General features: G+C 38.8%; 32 non-coding genes and 40 pseudogenes across 32 annotated transcripts; all 72 read right to left on the minus strand.

Moving 5' to 3' along the window:
- Positions 1-40: 40 nt before the first annotated feature.
- On the minus strand, positions 41-159 carry LOC146153310 (5S ribosomal RNA). The gene has a single exon (XR_014494885.1). It is a non-coding gene; the product is annotated as a 5S ribosomal RNA (ribosomal RNA).
- Positions 160-233: 74 nt separating this feature from the next.
- Positions 234-352, minus strand: LOC146153311 (5S ribosomal RNA; annotated as a pseudogene).
- Positions 353-415: 63 nt separating this feature from the next.
- On the minus strand, positions 416-534 carry LOC146153312 (5S ribosomal RNA; annotated as a pseudogene).
- Positions 535-607: 73 nt separating this feature from the next.
- LOC146153313 (5S ribosomal RNA) lies at positions 608-726 on the minus strand (annotated as a pseudogene).
- A 74-nt stretch (positions 727-800) lies between these two features.
- LOC146153314 (5S ribosomal RNA) lies at positions 801-919 on the minus strand (annotated as a pseudogene).
- A 64-nt stretch (positions 920-983) lies between these two features.
- LOC146153315 (5S ribosomal RNA) lies at positions 984-1102 on the minus strand. Its single transcript, XR_014497956.1, has one exon. It is a non-coding gene; the product is annotated as a 5S ribosomal RNA (ribosomal RNA).
- A 64-nt stretch (positions 1103-1166) lies between these two features.
- LOC146153316 (5S ribosomal RNA) lies at positions 1167-1285 on the minus strand. Its single transcript, XR_014495449.1, has one exon. It is a non-coding gene; the product is annotated as a 5S ribosomal RNA (ribosomal RNA).
- A 65-nt stretch (positions 1286-1350) lies between these two features.
- On the minus strand, positions 1351-1469 carry LOC146153317 (5S ribosomal RNA). The gene has a single exon (XR_014497177.1). It is a non-coding gene; the product is annotated as a 5S ribosomal RNA (ribosomal RNA).
- A 74-nt stretch (positions 1470-1543) lies between these two features.
- Positions 1544-1662, minus strand: LOC146153318 (5S ribosomal RNA; annotated as a pseudogene).
- Positions 1663-1736: 74 nt separating this feature from the next.
- LOC146153319 (5S ribosomal RNA) lies at positions 1737-1855 on the minus strand (annotated as a pseudogene).
- Positions 1856-1919: 64 nt separating this feature from the next.
- LOC146153320 (5S ribosomal RNA) lies at positions 1920-2038 on the minus strand. Its single transcript, XR_014494886.1, has one exon. It is a non-coding gene; the product is annotated as a 5S ribosomal RNA (ribosomal RNA).
- Positions 2039-2102: 64 nt separating this feature from the next.
- LOC146153321 (5S ribosomal RNA) lies at positions 2103-2221 on the minus strand. The gene has a single exon (XR_014496251.1). It is a non-coding gene; the product is annotated as a 5S ribosomal RNA (ribosomal RNA).
- Positions 2222-2286: 65 nt separating this feature from the next.
- Positions 2287-2405, minus strand: LOC146153322 (5S ribosomal RNA; annotated as a pseudogene).
- A 65-nt stretch (positions 2406-2470) lies between these two features.
- LOC146153323 (5S ribosomal RNA) lies at positions 2471-2589 on the minus strand. Its single transcript, XR_014494887.1, has one exon. It is a non-coding gene; the product is annotated as a 5S ribosomal RNA (ribosomal RNA).
- A 64-nt stretch (positions 2590-2653) lies between these two features.
- Positions 2654-2772, minus strand: LOC146153324 (5S ribosomal RNA; annotated as a pseudogene).
- A 74-nt stretch (positions 2773-2846) lies between these two features.
- Positions 2847-2965, minus strand: LOC146153325 (5S ribosomal RNA; annotated as a pseudogene).
- Positions 2966-3029: 64 nt separating this feature from the next.
- LOC146153326 (5S ribosomal RNA) lies at positions 3030-3148 on the minus strand. Its single transcript, XR_014494888.1, has one exon. It is a non-coding gene; the product is annotated as a 5S ribosomal RNA (ribosomal RNA).
- A 64-nt stretch (positions 3149-3212) lies between these two features.
- Positions 3213-3331, minus strand: LOC146153327 (5S ribosomal RNA). The gene has a single exon (XR_014496252.1). It is a non-coding gene; the product is annotated as a 5S ribosomal RNA (ribosomal RNA).
- A 65-nt stretch (positions 3332-3396) lies between these two features.
- On the minus strand, positions 3397-3515 carry LOC146153328 (5S ribosomal RNA; annotated as a pseudogene).
- Positions 3516-3580: 65 nt separating this feature from the next.
- Positions 3581-3699, minus strand: LOC146153329 (5S ribosomal RNA). Its single transcript, XR_014494889.1, has one exon. It is a non-coding gene; the product is annotated as a 5S ribosomal RNA (ribosomal RNA).
- A 64-nt stretch (positions 3700-3763) lies between these two features.
- On the minus strand, positions 3764-3882 carry LOC146153330 (5S ribosomal RNA; annotated as a pseudogene).
- A 74-nt stretch (positions 3883-3956) lies between these two features.
- LOC146153331 (5S ribosomal RNA) lies at positions 3957-4075 on the minus strand (annotated as a pseudogene).
- Positions 4076-4139: 64 nt separating this feature from the next.
- LOC146153332 (5S ribosomal RNA) lies at positions 4140-4258 on the minus strand. Its single transcript, XR_014498079.1, has one exon. It is a non-coding gene; the product is annotated as a 5S ribosomal RNA (ribosomal RNA).
- Positions 4259-4322: 64 nt separating this feature from the next.
- LOC146153333 (5S ribosomal RNA) lies at positions 4323-4441 on the minus strand. The gene has a single exon (XR_014494891.1). It is a non-coding gene; the product is annotated as a 5S ribosomal RNA (ribosomal RNA).
- A 74-nt stretch (positions 4442-4515) lies between these two features.
- On the minus strand, positions 4516-4634 carry LOC146153334 (5S ribosomal RNA; annotated as a pseudogene).
- A 73-nt stretch (positions 4635-4707) lies between these two features.
- Positions 4708-4826, minus strand: LOC146153335 (5S ribosomal RNA; annotated as a pseudogene).
- Positions 4827-4900: 74 nt separating this feature from the next.
- On the minus strand, positions 4901-5019 carry LOC146153336 (5S ribosomal RNA; annotated as a pseudogene).
- A 73-nt stretch (positions 5020-5092) lies between these two features.
- LOC146153337 (5S ribosomal RNA) lies at positions 5093-5211 on the minus strand (annotated as a pseudogene).
- A 74-nt stretch (positions 5212-5285) lies between these two features.
- On the minus strand, positions 5286-5404 carry LOC146153338 (5S ribosomal RNA; annotated as a pseudogene).
- Positions 5405-5478: 74 nt separating this feature from the next.
- On the minus strand, positions 5479-5597 carry LOC146153339 (5S ribosomal RNA). Its single transcript, XR_014496577.1, has one exon. It is a non-coding gene; the product is annotated as a 5S ribosomal RNA (ribosomal RNA).
- A 64-nt stretch (positions 5598-5661) lies between these two features.
- On the minus strand, positions 5662-5780 carry LOC146153340 (5S ribosomal RNA). The gene has a single exon (XR_014495557.1). It is a non-coding gene; the product is annotated as a 5S ribosomal RNA (ribosomal RNA).
- A 64-nt stretch (positions 5781-5844) lies between these two features.
- On the minus strand, positions 5845-5963 carry LOC146153341 (5S ribosomal RNA). Its single transcript, XR_014494892.1, has one exon. It is a non-coding gene; the product is annotated as a 5S ribosomal RNA (ribosomal RNA).
- A 64-nt stretch (positions 5964-6027) lies between these two features.
- Positions 6028-6146, minus strand: LOC146153342 (5S ribosomal RNA). The gene has a single exon (XR_014496817.1). It is a non-coding gene; the product is annotated as a 5S ribosomal RNA (ribosomal RNA).
- A 64-nt stretch (positions 6147-6210) lies between these two features.
- Positions 6211-6329, minus strand: LOC146153343 (5S ribosomal RNA). Its single transcript, XR_014494893.1, has one exon. It is a non-coding gene; the product is annotated as a 5S ribosomal RNA (ribosomal RNA).
- A 74-nt stretch (positions 6330-6403) lies between these two features.
- On the minus strand, positions 6404-6522 carry LOC146153344 (5S ribosomal RNA; annotated as a pseudogene).
- Positions 6523-6587: 65 nt separating this feature from the next.
- LOC146153345 (5S ribosomal RNA) lies at positions 6588-6706 on the minus strand. Its single transcript, XR_014494894.1, has one exon. It is a non-coding gene; the product is annotated as a 5S ribosomal RNA (ribosomal RNA).
- Positions 6707-6770: 64 nt separating this feature from the next.
- LOC146153346 (5S ribosomal RNA) lies at positions 6771-6889 on the minus strand (annotated as a pseudogene).
- Positions 6890-6963: 74 nt separating this feature from the next.
- On the minus strand, positions 6964-7082 carry LOC146153347 (5S ribosomal RNA; annotated as a pseudogene).
- A 64-nt stretch (positions 7083-7146) lies between these two features.
- LOC146153348 (5S ribosomal RNA) lies at positions 7147-7265 on the minus strand (annotated as a pseudogene).
- A 64-nt stretch (positions 7266-7329) lies between these two features.
- Positions 7330-7448, minus strand: LOC146153349 (5S ribosomal RNA). Its single transcript, XR_014497018.1, has one exon. It is a non-coding gene; the product is annotated as a 5S ribosomal RNA (ribosomal RNA).
- Positions 7449-7512: 64 nt separating this feature from the next.
- On the minus strand, positions 7513-7630 carry LOC146153350 (5S ribosomal RNA; annotated as a pseudogene).
- A 63-nt stretch (positions 7631-7693) lies between these two features.
- LOC146153351 (5S ribosomal RNA) lies at positions 7694-7812 on the minus strand. Its single transcript, XR_014494895.1, has one exon. It is a non-coding gene; the product is annotated as a 5S ribosomal RNA (ribosomal RNA).
- A 64-nt stretch (positions 7813-7876) lies between these two features.
- On the minus strand, positions 7877-7994 carry LOC146153352 (5S ribosomal RNA; annotated as a pseudogene).
- A 63-nt stretch (positions 7995-8057) lies between these two features.
- On the minus strand, positions 8058-8176 carry LOC146153353 (5S ribosomal RNA; annotated as a pseudogene).
- Positions 8177-8249: 73 nt separating this feature from the next.
- Positions 8250-8368, minus strand: LOC146153354 (5S ribosomal RNA; annotated as a pseudogene).
- Positions 8369-8442: 74 nt separating this feature from the next.
- On the minus strand, positions 8443-8561 carry LOC146153355 (5S ribosomal RNA). The gene has a single exon (XR_014497709.1). It is a non-coding gene; the product is annotated as a 5S ribosomal RNA (ribosomal RNA).
- Positions 8562-8625: 64 nt separating this feature from the next.
- On the minus strand, positions 8626-8743 carry LOC146153356 (5S ribosomal RNA; annotated as a pseudogene).
- Positions 8744-8806: 63 nt separating this feature from the next.
- Positions 8807-8925, minus strand: LOC146153357 (5S ribosomal RNA). Its single transcript, XR_014494896.1, has one exon. It is a non-coding gene; the product is annotated as a 5S ribosomal RNA (ribosomal RNA).
- A 64-nt stretch (positions 8926-8989) lies between these two features.
- LOC146153358 (5S ribosomal RNA) lies at positions 8990-9107 on the minus strand (annotated as a pseudogene).
- A 63-nt stretch (positions 9108-9170) lies between these two features.
- Positions 9171-9289, minus strand: LOC146153359 (5S ribosomal RNA; annotated as a pseudogene).
- Positions 9290-9362: 73 nt separating this feature from the next.
- Positions 9363-9481, minus strand: LOC146153360 (5S ribosomal RNA; annotated as a pseudogene).
- Positions 9482-9555: 74 nt separating this feature from the next.
- On the minus strand, positions 9556-9674 carry LOC146153361 (5S ribosomal RNA). The gene has a single exon (XR_014497869.1). It is a non-coding gene; the product is annotated as a 5S ribosomal RNA (ribosomal RNA).
- Positions 9675-9738: 64 nt separating this feature from the next.
- LOC146153362 (5S ribosomal RNA) lies at positions 9739-9857 on the minus strand. Its single transcript, XR_014498403.1, has one exon. It is a non-coding gene; the product is annotated as a 5S ribosomal RNA (ribosomal RNA).
- Positions 9858-9921: 64 nt separating this feature from the next.
- LOC146153363 (5S ribosomal RNA) lies at positions 9922-10040 on the minus strand. The gene has a single exon (XR_014496253.1). It is a non-coding gene; the product is annotated as a 5S ribosomal RNA (ribosomal RNA).
- Positions 10041-10105: 65 nt separating this feature from the next.
- Positions 10106-10224, minus strand: LOC146153364 (5S ribosomal RNA; annotated as a pseudogene).
- Positions 10225-10298: 74 nt separating this feature from the next.
- On the minus strand, positions 10299-10417 carry LOC146153365 (5S ribosomal RNA; annotated as a pseudogene).
- A 74-nt stretch (positions 10418-10491) lies between these two features.
- On the minus strand, positions 10492-10610 carry LOC146153366 (5S ribosomal RNA; annotated as a pseudogene).
- A 64-nt stretch (positions 10611-10674) lies between these two features.
- Positions 10675-10793, minus strand: LOC146153367 (5S ribosomal RNA). The gene has a single exon (XR_014495448.1). It is a non-coding gene; the product is annotated as a 5S ribosomal RNA (ribosomal RNA).
- Positions 10794-10857: 64 nt separating this feature from the next.
- LOC146153368 (5S ribosomal RNA) lies at positions 10858-10976 on the minus strand. Its single transcript, XR_014496255.1, has one exon. It is a non-coding gene; the product is annotated as a 5S ribosomal RNA (ribosomal RNA).
- Positions 10977-11041: 65 nt separating this feature from the next.
- Positions 11042-11160, minus strand: LOC146153369 (5S ribosomal RNA; annotated as a pseudogene).
- A 65-nt stretch (positions 11161-11225) lies between these two features.
- On the minus strand, positions 11226-11344 carry LOC146153370 (5S ribosomal RNA). Its single transcript, XR_014494897.1, has one exon. It is a non-coding gene; the product is annotated as a 5S ribosomal RNA (ribosomal RNA).
- Positions 11345-11408: 64 nt separating this feature from the next.
- On the minus strand, positions 11409-11527 carry LOC146153371 (5S ribosomal RNA; annotated as a pseudogene).
- A 74-nt stretch (positions 11528-11601) lies between these two features.
- Positions 11602-11720, minus strand: LOC146153372 (5S ribosomal RNA; annotated as a pseudogene).
- A 64-nt stretch (positions 11721-11784) lies between these two features.
- Positions 11785-11903, minus strand: LOC146153373 (5S ribosomal RNA; annotated as a pseudogene).
- Positions 11904-11967: 64 nt separating this feature from the next.
- On the minus strand, positions 11968-12086 carry LOC146153374 (5S ribosomal RNA). Its single transcript, XR_014494898.1, has one exon. It is a non-coding gene; the product is annotated as a 5S ribosomal RNA (ribosomal RNA).
- A 74-nt stretch (positions 12087-12160) lies between these two features.
- Positions 12161-12279, minus strand: LOC146153375 (5S ribosomal RNA; annotated as a pseudogene).
- A 73-nt stretch (positions 12280-12352) lies between these two features.
- LOC146153376 (5S ribosomal RNA) lies at positions 12353-12471 on the minus strand (annotated as a pseudogene).
- Positions 12472-12545: 74 nt separating this feature from the next.
- Positions 12546-12664, minus strand: LOC146153377 (5S ribosomal RNA; annotated as a pseudogene).
- Positions 12665-12738: 74 nt separating this feature from the next.
- On the minus strand, positions 12739-12857 carry LOC146153378 (5S ribosomal RNA). Its single transcript, XR_014496578.1, has one exon. It is a non-coding gene; the product is annotated as a 5S ribosomal RNA (ribosomal RNA).
- A 64-nt stretch (positions 12858-12921) lies between these two features.
- On the minus strand, positions 12922-13040 carry LOC146153379 (5S ribosomal RNA). The gene has a single exon (XR_014495473.1). It is a non-coding gene; the product is annotated as a 5S ribosomal RNA (ribosomal RNA).
- Positions 13041-13104: 64 nt separating this feature from the next.
- LOC146153380 (5S ribosomal RNA) lies at positions 13105-13223 on the minus strand. The gene has a single exon (XR_014496256.1). It is a non-coding gene; the product is annotated as a 5S ribosomal RNA (ribosomal RNA).
- A 65-nt stretch (positions 13224-13288) lies between these two features.
- On the minus strand, positions 13289-13407 carry LOC146153381 (5S ribosomal RNA; annotated as a pseudogene).
- Between the last annotated feature and the right edge of the window lie 41 nt (positions 13408-13448).

A 13448-nucleotide genomic window follows, 5' to 3' on the forward strand; every position in this document is an offset into this window, starting at 1 on the left:
AATCTATTTAAAAATGTAAAAACTTAAATAAATCATATTATGCCTACGACAATTGGTATTCCTAGGCGGTCACCCATCCAAGTACTAACCAATCCCGACGTTGCTTAACTTCCGAGATCGGACGAGATCGGGTGCATTCAACCTGGTATGGTCGTAGACAGTATTGGTCAACATTTTTTGGTCTAAAATCTTTGAAAATGTTAACATTTAAATATATTTTAAAAGTCATATTTTGCCTATGACAATTGGTATTCCTAGGCGGTCACCCATCCAAGTACTAACCAATACCGACGTTGCTTAACTTCCGAGGTCGGACGAGATCGTGTGCATTCAACCTGGTATGGTCGTGGAGAGTATTGGTCAACATTTATGGTCTAATCTATTTAAAAATGTAAAACTTAAATAAATCATATTGTGCCTAAGACAATTGGTATTCCTAGGCGGTCACCCATCCAAGTACTAACCAATCCCAACGTTGCTTAACTTCCGAGATAGGACGTGATCGGGTGCATTGAACCTGGTATGGTCGTAGACAGTGTTGGTAAACATTTTTTGGTCTAAAATCTTTAAAATGCTAACATTTAAATATATTTTAAAAATAATATTTTGCCTATGACAATTGGTATTGCTAGGCGGTCACCCATCCAAGTACTTACCAATCCCGACGTTGCTTAACTTCCGAGATCGGACGAGATCGGGTGCATTCAACCTGGTATGGTCGTAGACAGTATTGGTCAACATTTTTTGGTCTAACATCTTTAAAAATGTTAACATTTAAATATATTTTATAAATCATATTTTGCCTATGACAATTGGAATTCCTATGCGGTCACCCATCCAAGTACTAACCAATCCCGACGTTGCTTAACTTCCGAGATAGGACGAGATCGGGTGCATTCAACCTGGTATGGTCGTAAGCAGTATTTCTCAACATTTTACGTCTAATCTATTTAAAACAGAAAAAACTTAAATAAATCTTATTTTGCCTACGACAATTGGTATTCCTAGGCGGTCACCCATCCAAGTACTAACCAATCCCGACGTTGCTTAACTTCCGAGATCGGACGAGATCGGGTGCATTCAACCTGGTATGGTGGTAGACAGTATTGGTCAACATTTATGGTCTAATCTATTTAAATATGTAAAAACTTAAATAAATCATATTGTGCCTACGACAATTGGTATTCCTAGGCGGTCACCCATCCAAGTACTAACCAATCCCGAAGTTGCTTAACTTCCGAGATCGGACGAGATCGGGTGCATTCAACCTGGTATGGTCGTAGCCAGTATTGGTCAATATTTTTTGGTCTAATCTATTTAAAAATGTAAAAACTTAAATAAATCATATTTTGCCTACGACAATTGGTATTCCTAGGTGGTCACCCATCCAAGTACTCACCAATCCCGACGTTACTTAACTTCCGAGATCGGACGAGATCGGGTGCATTCAACCTGGTATGGTCGTAGACAGTATTGGTCAACATTTTTTGGTCTAAAATCTTCAAAAATGTTAACATTTAAATATATTTTATAAATCATATTTTGCCTATGACATTTGGAATTCCTATGCGGTCACCCATCCAAGTACTAACCAATCCCGACGTTGCTTAACTTCCGAGATCGGACGATACCCTGTGCATTCAACCTGGTATGGTCGTAGACAGTATTGGTCAACATTTTTTGGTCTAAAATCTTCAAAAATGTTAACATTTAAATATATTTTATAAATCATATTTTGCCTATGACAATTGGAATTCCTATGCGGTCACCCATCCAAGTACTAACCAATCCCGACGTTGCTTAACTTCCGAGATCGGACGAGATGGGGTGCATTGAACCTGGTATGGTCGTAGACAGTATTTCTCAACATTTTACGTCTAATCTATTTAAAAAAGTAAAAACTTAAATGAATCATATTTTGCCTACGACAATTGGTATTCCTAGGCGGTCACCCATCCAAGTACTAACCAATCCCGACGTTGCTTAACTTCCGAGATCGGACGAGATCGGGTGCATTCAACCTGGTATGGTCGTAGACAGTATTGGTCAACATTTATGGTCTAATCTATTTAAAAATGTAAAAACTTAAATAAATCATATTGTGCCTACGACAATTGGTATTCCTAGGCGGTCACCCATCCAAGTACTAACCAATCCCGACGTTGCTTAACTTCCGAGATCGGACGAGATCGGGTGCATTCAACCTGGTATGGTCGTAGCCAGTATTGGTCAACATTTTTTGGTCTAATCTATTTAAAAATGTAAAAACTTAAATAAATCATATTTTGCCTACGACAATTGGTATTCCTAGGCGGTCACCCATCCAAGTACTAACCAATCCCGACGTTGCTTAACTTCCGAGATCGGACGAGATCGGGTGCATTCAATCTGGTATGTTCGTAGCCAGTATTGGTCAACATTTTTTGGTCTAATCTATTTAAAAATGTAAAAACTTAAATAAATCATATTTTGCCTACGACAATTGGTATTCCTAGGCGGTCACCCATCCAAGTACTAACCAATCCCGACGTTGCTTAACTTCCGAGATCGGACGAGATCGGGTGCATTCAACCTGGTATGGTCGTAGACAGTATTCGTCAACATTTATGGTCTAATCTTTTTAAAAATGTAAAAACTTAAATAAATGATATTATGCCTACGACAATTGGTATTCCTAGGCGGTCACCCATCCAATGACTAACCAATCCCGACGTTGCTTAACTTCCGAGATCGGACGAGATCGGGTGCTTTCAACCTGGTATGGTCGTAGACAGTATTGGTCAACATTTTTTGGTCTAAAATCTTTAAAAATGTTAACATTTAAATATATTTTAAAAATCATATTTTGCCTATGACAATTGGTATTGCTAGGCGGTCACCCATCCAAGTACTAACCAATCCCGACGTTGCTTAACTTCCGTGATCGGACGAGATCGGGTGCATTCAACCTGGTATGGTCATAAGCAGTATTTCTCAAAATTTTACGTCTAATCTATTTAAAAAAGTAAAAACTTAAATAAATCATAATTTGCCTACGACAATTGGTATTCCTAGGCGGTCACCCATCCAAGTACTAACCAATCCCGACGTTGCTTAACTTCCGAGATCGGACGAGATCGGGTGCATTCAACCTGGTATGGTCGTAGACAGTATTGGTCAACATTTATGGTCTAATCTATTTAAAAATGTAAAAACTTAAATAAATCATATTGTGCCTACGACAATTGGTATTCCTAGGCGGTCACCCATCCAAGTACTAACCAATCCCGACGTTGCTTAACTTCCGAGATCGGACGAGATCGGGTGCATTCAACCTGGTATGGTCGTAGCCAGTATTGGTCAACATTTTTTGGTCTAATCTATTTAAAAATGTAAAAACTTAAATAAATCATATTTTGCCTACGACAATTGGTATTCCTAGGCGGTCACCCATCCAAGTACTAACCAATCCCGACGTTGCTTAACTTCCGAGATCGGACGAGATCGGGTGCATTCAATCTGGTATGTTCGTAGCCAGTATTGGTCAACATTTTTTGGTCTAATCTATTTAAAAATGTAAAAACTTAAATAAATCATATTTTGCCTACGACAATTGGTATTCCTAGGCGGTCACCCATCCAAGTACTAACCAATCCCGACGTTGCTTAACTTCCGAGATCGGACGAGATCGGGTGCATTCAACCTGGTATGGTCGTAGACAGTATTCGTCAACATTTATGGTCTAATCTTTTTAAAAATGTAAAAACTTAAATAAATGATATTATGCCTACGACAATTGGTATTCCTAGGCGGTCACCCATCCAATGACTAACCAATCCCGACGTTGCTTAACTTCCGAGATCGGACGAGATCGGGTGCTTTCAACCTGGTATGGTCGTAGACAGTATTGGTCAACATTTTTTGGTCTAAAATCTTTAAAAATGTTAACATTTAAATATATTTTAAAAATCATATTTTGCCTATGACAATTGGTATTGCTAGGCGGTCACCCATCCAAGTACTAACCAATCCCGACGTTGCTTAACTTCCGTGATCGGACGAGATCGGGTGCATTCAACCTGGTATGGTCATAAGCAGTATTTCTCAAAATTTTACGTCTAATCTATTTAAAAAAGTAAAAACTTAAATAAATCATAATTTGCCTACGACAATTGGTATTCCTAGGCGGTAACCCATCCAAGTACTAACCAATCCCGACGTTGCTTAACTTCCGAGATCGGACGAGATCGGGTGCATTCAACCTGGTATGGTTGTAGACAGTATTCGACAACATTTATGGTCTAATCTGTTTAAAAATGTAAAAACTTAAATAAATGATATTATGCCTACGACAATTGGTATTCCTAGGCGGTCACCCATCCAAGTACTAACCAATCCCGACGTTGCTTAACTTCCGAGATCGGACGAGATCGGGTGCATTCAACCTGGTATGGTCGTAGACAGTATTGGTCAACATTTTATGGTCTAAAATCTTTAAAAATGTTAACATTTAAATATATTTTAAAAATCATATTTTGCCTATGACAATTGGTATTCCTAGGCGGTCACCCATCCAAGTACTAACCAATCCCAACGTTGCTTAACTTCCGAGATCGGACGAGATCGGGTGCATTGAACCTGGTATGGTCGTAGACAGTATTGGTCAACATTTTTTGGTCTAAAATCTTTAAAATGCTAACATTTAAATATATTTTAAAAATAATAATTTGCCTATGACAATTGGTATTCCTAGGCGGTCACCCATCCAAGTAGCAACCAATCCCGATGTTGCTTAACTTCCGAGATCGGACGAGATCGGGTGCATTCAACCTGGTTTGGTCGTAGACAGTATTGGTCAACATTTTTTGGTCTAAAATCTTCAAAAATGTTGACATTTAAATATATTTTAAAAATCATATTTTGCCTATGACAATTGGTATTGCTAGGCGGTCACCCATCCAAGTACTAACCAATCCCAACGTTGCTTAACTTCCGAGATCGGACGAGATCGGGTGCATTGAACCTGGTATGGTCGTAGACAGTATTGGTCAACATTTTTTGGTCTAAAATCTTTAAAATGCTAACATTTAAATATATTTTAAAAATAATAATTTGCCTATGACAATTGGTATTCCTAGGCGGTCACCCATCCAAGTAGCAACCAATCCCGATGTTGCTTAACTTCCGAGATCGGACGAGATCGGGTGCATTCAACCTGGTTTGGTCGTAGACAGTATTGGTCAACATTTTTTGGTCTAAAATCTTCAAAAATGTTGACATTTAAATATATTTTAAAAATCATATTTTGCCTATGACAATTGGTATTGCTAGGCGGTCACCCATCCAAGTACTAACCAATCCCGACGTTGCTTAACTTCCGAGATCGGACGAGATCGGGTGCATTCAACCTGGTATGGTCGTAGACAGTATTGGTCAACATTTTTTGGTCTAAAATCTTCAAAAATGTTAACATTTAAATATATTTTATAAATCATATTTTGCCTATGACAATTGGAATTCCTATGCGGTCACCCATCCAAGTACTAACCAATCCCGACGTTGCTTAACTTCCGAGATCGGACGAGATCGGGTGCATTCAACCTGGTATGGTCATAAGCAGTATTTCTCAACATTTTACGTCTAATCTATTTAAAAATGTAAAAACTTAAATAAATCATATTTTGCCTACGACAATTGGTATTCCTAGGCGGTCACCCATCAAAGTACTAACCAATCCCGACGTTGCTTAACTTCCGAGATCGGACGAGATCGGGTGCATTCAACCTGGTATGGTCGTAAGCAGTATTTCTCAACATTTTACGTCTAATCTATTTAAAAAAGTAAAAACTTAAATAAATCATATTTTGCCTACGACAATTGGTATTCCTAGGCGGTCACCCATCCAAGTACTAACCAATCCCGACGTTGCTTAACTTCCGAGATCGGACGAGATCGGGTGCATTCAACCTGGTATGGTCGTAGACAGTATTGGTCAACATTTATGGTCTAATCTATTTAAAAATGTAAAAACTTAAACAAATCATATTGTGCCTACGACAATTGGTATTCCTAGGCGGTCACCCATCCAAGTACTAAGCAATCCCGACGTTGCTTAACTTCCGAGATCGGACGAGATCGGGTGCATTCAACCTGGTATGGTCGTAGACAGTATTGGTCAACATTTATGTTCTAATCTATTTAAAAATGTAAAAACTTAAATAAATGATATTATGCCTACGACAATTGGTATTCCTAGGCGGTCACCCATCCAAGTACTAACCAATCCCGACGTTGCTTAACTTCCGAGATCGGACGAGATCGGGTGCATTCAACCTGGTATGGTCGTAGACAGTATTGGTCAACATTTTTTGGTCTAAAATCTTTGAAAATGTTAACATTTTAATATATTTTAAAAATCATATTTTGCCTATGACAATTGGTATTGCTAGGCGGTCACCCATCCAAGTACTAACCAATACCGACGTTGCTTAACTTCCGAGATCGGACGAGATCGGGTGCATTCAATCTGGTATGTTCGTAGCCAGTATTGGTCAACATTTTTTGGTCTAATCTATTTAAAAATGTAAAAACTTAAATAAATCATATTTTGCCTACGACAATTGGTATTCCTAGGCGGTCACCCATCCAAGTACTAACCAATCCCGACGTTGCTTAACTTCCGAGATCGGACGAGATCGGGTGCATTCAACCTGGTATGGTCGTAGACAGTATTCGTCAACATTTATGGTCTAATCTTTTTAAAAATGTAAAAACTTAAATAAATGATATTATGCCTACGACAATTGGTATTCCTAGGCGGTCACCCATCCAATGACTAACCAATCCCGACGTTGCTTAACTTCCGAGATCGGACGAGATCGGGTGCATTCAACCTGGTATGGTCGTAGACAGTATTGGTCAACATTTTTTGGTCTAAAATCTTTAAAAATGTTAACATTTAAATATATTTTAAAAATCATATTTTGCCTATGACAATTGGTATTGCTAGGCGGTCACCCATCCAAGTACTAACCAATCCCGACGTTGCTTAACTTCCGTGATCGGACGAGATCGGGTGCATTCAACCTGGTATGGTCATAAGCAGTATTTCTCAAAATTTTACGTCTAATCTATTTAAAAAAGTAAAAACTTAAATAAATCATAATTTGCCTACGACAATTGGTATTCCTAGGCGGTCACCCATCCAAGTACTAACCAATCCTGACGTTGCTTAACTTCCGAGATCGGACGAGATCGGGTGCATTCAACCTGGTATGGTTGTAGAAAGTATTCGACAACATTTATGGTCTAATCTGTTTAAAAATGTAAAAACTTAAATAAATGATATTATGCCTACGACAATTGGTATTCCTAGGCGGTCACCCATCCAAGAACTAACCAATCCCGACGTTGCTTAACTTCCGAGATCGGACGAGATCGGGTGCATTCAACCTGGTATGGTCGTAGACAGTAATCGTCAACATTTATGATCTAATCTATTTAAAAATGTAAAAACTTAAATAAATCATATTGTGCCTACGACAATTGGATTCCTAGGCGGTCACCCATCCAAGTACTAACCAATCCCGACGTTTCTTAACTTCCGAGATCGGACGAGATCGTGTGCATTCAACCTGGTATGGTCGTGGACAGTATTGGTCAACATTTATGGTCTAATCTATTTAAAAATGTAAAACTTAAATAAATCATATTGTGCCTACGACAATTGGTATTCCTAGGCGGTCACCCATCCAAGTACTAACCAATCCCGACGTTGCTTAACTTCCGAGATCGGACGAGATCGGGTGCATTCAACCTGGTATGGTCGTAGACAGTAATCGTCAACATTTATGGTCTAATCTATTTAAAAATGTAAAAACTTAAATAAATCATATTGTGCCTACGACAATTGGATTCCTAGGCGGTCACCCATCCAAGTACTAACCAATCCCGACGTTTCTTAACTTCCGAGATCGGACGAGATCGTGTGCATTCAACCTGGTATGGTCGTGGACAGTATTGGTCAACATTTATGGTCTAATCTATTTAAAAATGTAAAACTTAAATAAATCATATTGTGCCTACGACAATTGGTATTCCTAGGCGGTAACCCATCCAAGTACTAACCAATCCCAACGTTGCTTAACCTCCGAGATCGGACGAGATAGGGTGCATTGAACCTGGTATGGTCGTAGACAGTGTTGGTAAACATTTTTTGGTCTAAAATCTTTAAAATGCAAACATTTAAATATATTTTAAAAATAATATTTTGCCTATGACAATTGGTATTGCTAGGCGGTCACCCATCCAAGTACTAACCAATCCCGACGTTGCTTAACTTCCGAGATCGGACGAGATCGGGTGCATTCAACCTGGTATGGTCGTAGACAGTATTGGTCAACATTTTTTGGTCTAACATCTTCAAAAATGTTAACATTTAAATATATTTTGTAAATCATATTTTGCCTATGACAATTGGAATTCCTATGCGGTCACCCATCCAAGTACTAACCAATCCCGACGTTGCTTAACTTCCGAGATCGGACGAGATCGGGTGCATTCAACCTGGTATGGTCGTAGACAGTAATCGTCAACATTTATGATCTAATCTATTTAAAAATGTAAAAACTTAAATAAATCATATTGTGCCTACGACAATTGGATTCCTAGGCGGTCACCCATCCAAGTACTAACCAATCCCGACGTTTCTTAACTTCCGAGATCGGACGAGATCGTGTGCATTCAACCTGGTATGGTCGTGGACAGTATTGGTCAACATTTATGGTCTAATCTATTTAAAAATGTAAAACTTAAATAAATCATATTGTGCCTACGACAATTGGTATTCCTAGGCGGTCACCCATCCAAGTACTAACCAATCCCGACGTTGCTTAACTTCCGAGATCGGACGAGATCGGGTGCATTCAACCTGGTATGGTCGTAGACAGTAATCGTCAACATTTATGGTCTAATCTATTTAAAAATGTAAAAACTTAAATAAATCATATTGTGCCTACGACAATTGGATTCCTAGGCGGTCACCCATCCAAGTACTAACCAATCCCGACGTTTCTTAACTTCCGAGATCGGACGAGATCGTGTGCATTCAACCTGGTATGGTCGTGGACAGTATTGGTCAACATTTATGGTCTAATCTATTTAAAAATGTAAAACTTAAATAAATCATATTGTGCCTACGACAATTGGTATTCCTAGGCGGTAACCCATCCAAGTACTAACCAATCCCAACGTTGCTTAACCTCCGAGATCGGACGAGATAGGGTGCATTGAACCTGGTATGGTCGTAGACAGTGTTGGTAAACATTTTTTGGTCTAAAATCTTTAAAATGCAAACATTTAAATATATTTTAAAAATAATATTTTGCCTATGACAATTGGTATTGCTAGGCGGTCACCCATCCAAGTACTAACCAATCCCGACGTTGCTTAACTTCCGAGATCGGACGAGATCGGGTGCATTCAACCTGGTATGGTCGTAGACAGTATTGGTCAACATTTTTTGGTCTAACATCTTCAAAAATGTTAACATTTAAATATATTTTATAAATCATATTTTGCCTATGACAATTGGAATTCCTATGCGGTCACCCATCCAAGTACTAACCAATCCCGACGTTGCTTAACTTCCGAGATCGGACGAGATCGGGTGCATTCAACCTGGTATGGTCGTAAGCAGTATTTCTCAACATTTTACGTCTAATCTATTTAAAAAAGTAAAAACTTAAATAAATCATATTTTGCCTGCGACAATTGGTATTCCTAGGCAGTCACCCATCCAAGTACTAACCAATCCCGACGTTGCTTAACTTCCGAGATCGGACGAGATCGGGTGCATTCAACCTGGTATGGTCGTAGACAGTATTGGTCAACATTTATGGTCTAATCTATTTAAATATGTAAAAACTTAAATAAATCATATTGTGCCTACGACAATTGGTATTCCTAGGCGGTCACCCATCCAAGTACTAACCAATCCCGACGTTGCTTAACTTCCGAGATCGGACGAGATCGGGTGCATTCAACCTGGTATGGTCGTAGCCAGTATTGGTCAACATTTTTTGGTCTAATCTATTTAAAAATGTAAAAACTTAAATAAATCATATTTTGCCTACGACAATTGGTATTCCTAGGCGCTCACCCATCCAAGTACTCACCAATCCCGACGTTACTTAACTTCTGAGATCGGACGAGATCGGGTGCATTCAACCTGGTATGGTCGTAGACAGTATTGGTCAACATTTTTTGGTCTAAAATCTTCAAAAATGTTAACATTTAAATATATTTTATAAATCATATTTTGCCTATGACATTTGGAATTCCTATGCGGTCACCCATCCAAGTACTAACCAATCCCGACGTTGCTTAACTTCCGAGATCGGACGATATCGGGTGCATTCAACCTGGTATGGTCGTAGCCAGTATTGGTCAACATTTTTTGGTCTAAAATCTTCAAAAATGCTAACATTTAAATATATTTTATAAATCATATTTTGCCTATGACAATTGGAATTCCTATGCGGTCACCCATCCAAGTACTAACCAATCCCGACGTTGCTTAACTTCCGAGATCGGACGAGATGGGGTGCATTGAACCTGGTATGGTCGTAGACAGTATTTCTCAACATTTTACGTCTAATCTATTTAAAAAAGTAAAAACTTAAATGAATCATATTTTGCCTACGACAATTGGTATTCCTAGGCGGTCACCCATCCAAGTACTAACCAATCCCGACGTTGCTTAACTTCCGAGATCGGACGAGATCGGGTGTATTCAACCTGGTATGGTCGTAGACAGTACTGGTCAACATTTATGGTCTAATCTATTTAAAAATGTAAAAACTTAAATAAATCATATTGTGCCTACGACAATTGGTATTCCTAGGCGGTCACCCATCCAAGTACTAACCAATCCCGACGTTGCTTAACTTCCGAGATCGGACGAGATCGGGTGCATTCAACCTGGTATGGTCGTAGCCAGTATTGGTCAACATTTTTTGGTCTAATCTATTTAAAAATGTAAAAACTTAAATAAATCATATTTTGCCTACGACAATTGGTATTCCTAGGCGGTCACCCATCCAAGTACTAACCAATCCCGATGTTGCTTAACTTCCGAGATCGGACGAGATCGGGTGCATTCAATCTGGTATGTTCGTAGCCAGTATTGGCCAACATTTTTTGGTCTAATCTATTTAAAAATGTAAAAACTTAAATAAATCATATTTTGCCTACGACAATTGGTATTCCTAGGCGGTCACCCATCCAAGTACTAACCAATCCCGACGTTGCTTAACTTCCGAGATCGGACGAGATCGGGTGCATTCAACCTGGTATGGTCGTAGACAGTATTCGTCAACATTTATGGTCTAATCTTTTTAAAAATGTAAAAACTTAAATAAATGATATTATGCCTACGACAATTGGTATTCCTAGGCGGTCACCCATCCAATGACTAACCAATCCCGACGTTGCTTAACTTCCGAGATCGGACGAGATCGGGTGCATTCAACCTGGTATGGTCGTAGACAGTATTGGTCAACATTTTTTGGTCTAAAATCTTTAAAAATGTTAACATTTAAATATATTTTAAAAATCATATTTTGCCTATGACAATTGGTATTGCTAGGCGGTCACCCATCCAAGTACTAACCAATCCCGACGTTGCTTAACTTCCGTGATCGGACGAGATCGGGTGCATTCAACCTGGTATGGTCATAAGCAGTATTTCTCAAAATTTTACGTCTAATCTATTTAAAAAAGTAAAAACTTAAATAAATCATAATTTGCCTACGACAATTGGTATTCCTAGGCGGTCACCCATCCAAGTACTAACCAATCCCGACGTTGCTTAACTTCCGAGATCGGACGAAATCGGGTGCATTCAACCTGGTATGGTTGTAGACAGTATTCGACAACATTTATGGTCTAATCTGTTTAAAAATGTAAAAACTTAAATAAATGATATTATGCCTACGACAATTGGTATTCCTAGGCGGTCACCCATCCAAGTACTAACCAATCCCGACGTTGCTTAACTTCCGAGATCGGACGAGATCGGGTGCATTCAACCTGGTATGGTCGTAGACAGTATTGGTCAACATTTTATGGTCTAAAATCTTTAAAAATGTTAACATTTAAATATATTTTAAAAATCATATTTTGCCTATGACAATTGGTATTCCTAGGCGGTCACCCATCCAAGTACTAACCAATCCCAACGTTGCTTAACTTCCGAGATCGGACGAGATCGGGTGCATTGAACCTGGTATGGTCGTAGACAGTGTTGGTAAACATTTTTTGGTCTAAAATCTTTAAAATGCTAACATTTAAATATATTTTAAAAATAATAATTTTCCTATGACAATTGGTATTCCTAGGCGGTCACCCATCCAAGTAGCAACCAATCCCGATGTTGCTTAACTTCCGAGATCGGACGAGATCGGGTGCATTCAACCTGGTTTGGTCGTAGACAGTATTGGTCAACATTTTTTGGTCTAAAATCTTTAAAAATGTTAACATTTAAATATATTTTAAAAATCATATTTTGCCTATGACAATTGGTATTGCTAGGCGGTCACCCATCCAAGTACTAACCAATCCCGACGTTGCTTAACTTCCGAGATCGGACGAGATCGGGTGCATTCAACCTGGTATGGTCGTATACAGTATTGGTCAACATTTTTTGGTCTAAAATCTTCAAAAATGTTAACATTTAAATATATTTTATAAATCATATTTTGCCTATGACAATTGGAATTCCTATGCGGTCACCCATCCAAGTACTAACCAATCCCGACGTTGCTTAACTTCCGAGATCGGACGAGATCGGGTGCATTCAACCTGGTATGGTCATAAGCAGTATTTCTCAACATTTTACGTCTAATCTATTTAAAAATGTAAAAACTTAAATAAATCATATTTTGCCTACGACAATTGGTATTCCTAGGCGGTCACCCATCAAAGTACTAACCAATCCCGACGTTGCTTAACTTCCGAGATCGGACGAGATCGGGTGCATTCAACCTGGTATGGTCGTAGACAGTATTGGTCAACATTTATGGTCTAATCTATTTAAATATGTAAAAACTTAAATAAATCATATTGTGCCTACGACAATTGGTATTCCTAGGCGGTCACCCATCCAAGTACTAACCAATCCCGACGTTGCTTAACTTCCGAGATCGGACGAGATCGGGTGCATTCAACCTGGTATGGTCGTAGCCAGTATTGGTCAACATTTTTTGGTCTAATCTATTTAAAAATGTAAAAACTTAAATAAATCATATTTTGCCTACGACAATTGGTATTCCTAGGCGCTCACCCATCCAAGTACTCACCAATCCCGACGTTACTTAACTTCTGAGATCGGACGAGATCGGGTGCATTCAACCTGGTATGGTCGTAGACAGTATTGGTCAACATTTTTTGGTCTAAAATCTTCAAAAATG

The sequence above is a fragment of the Ascidiella aspersa genome, chromosome 4 (assembly GCF_963924565.1).
Source record: "Ascidiella aspersa chromosome 4, kaAscAspe10.2, whole genome shotgun sequence".
NCBI classification, from domain to species: Eukaryota; Metazoa; Chordata; class Ascidiacea; order Phlebobranchia; family Ascidiidae; genus Ascidiella; species Ascidiella aspersa.